The following is a 1,525-nucleotide window of genomic DNA, read 5'->3' on the forward strand; positions in this document are numbered from 1 at the left end:
CTTCTTATCTCATCCCATTCAGGGTTACAGGTCATGGTGATAAAATAGCTAGGATATCCTGCATATCTGCAAATTGCAAATGCATCTTTACAATTATTCATCATATACCTAGGTCCACCGGTAAAAGTACTGGGAAGAATGATTCTTTTGCCAAGCCTTGCAGCATCTACATCCCCATTTATAAGACTTTCATGCAGACATTTGTATTTATCAACCCTCAACTGTGGTTGTTTACACCTAAAGAATTTTAACCTCTCTGATTCCACCATTGTGTAGGCATCTACCAGAAACTGTTGGAATAATCTCTTTGATCTCAGAATTAACGGAGATTCACCCGTCCTTTTCTGTAGTCGAAAAGCAAAGAATTGTCGCAAAGTGATTGTTTTGTTTTTCTTTGTAGGTCTAGCGGAGATAGAATCTGATGTTGCAATACCCAAACGAAATCCATCCTCCCCATACGGAAACAACAATGGATATTGCAAGGCTAAATAAGATGGATGAAAAACATCAATCCGCTGGAGCTTTCTAGATTGACTCTCTATAATAATATCTCTATCTTTGCTAAGTTGTTCGACATCGCCAACAATCAATGCAGCCACTTCAGATGCAGATGGCAAGTTGTATGTCCTGCCATCTGTAGTCCTTTTACTAATCAACTTAAGCTTTATGTTTGTGCAATTTTCCTGTTGGTACCTATCTCTTGCATAGCGAAAACTCTTTGCCAAACTATTATATCTGTCTAGCATATTTCTTAATATTGCCACAATTTCTCTATCCCGCTCATTTATAGCTTCATTGGAACTGTGAAAAAAAAAACAATAAAATTTATGTTATTTTCTCTCACAGATAAAAAATAACTAAAAAATTTGACTGGTTGCATGAAAATTACCGAAGTGTGCCTATTCGATTATCAATCTCATTCTCTGTGTCATAGATATATAGCTGGGCAAATGTTGGTCGCAAACTATCAGGAGGAAGTAAGCTACCAATGCTATGGTAGTTTTGACCCCCAAGCTTAAAAATTGGAGGAGCAGTCCCATTGTTCACCCCACGGTCAATTTTTCCAGCCATTGATGTAAAACAAAACATTGAATTAAATGTCCTTATATTTTTTAGAAAATGAATACTTCTTTGATCTCCTCCAGTATGAAGCTGAATGAGCTCATCAGGAGGCACAGAAAGTAGAGGAAGCTCGATCTTTCCTTCCATACAACATAATGAAAACTTTGGTTGGGGCGACTGTTTGGATTTAGCAAGCCTTTCTCCAGACCACATCCATGCTTTACAGTGTTGACATTGATAAATAGGATCTCCTATATCCCAGACATCTGCCGAATAAACTCTCTTTAGCTACTCAGTTGTCATACCGATACAATTTAGTCCATGATGTACACAAAGATGTAAATAAACATACAGATAAAAAATTTACATACCGTCTAAGGTTTTTGAGGACGGTATAAAATTATCTTCCATATCCACATCCAACATTGAATCATCATAACCATTCAAAACTACCATAAAAAAA

This window comes from Arachis duranensis, chromosome 5 (genome assembly GCF_000817695.3).
Source record: "Arachis duranensis cultivar V14167 chromosome 5, aradu.V14167.gnm2.J7QH, whole genome shotgun sequence".
In the NCBI taxonomy this organism is placed as follows: Eukaryota; Viridiplantae; Streptophyta; class Magnoliopsida; order Fabales; family Fabaceae; genus Arachis; species Arachis duranensis.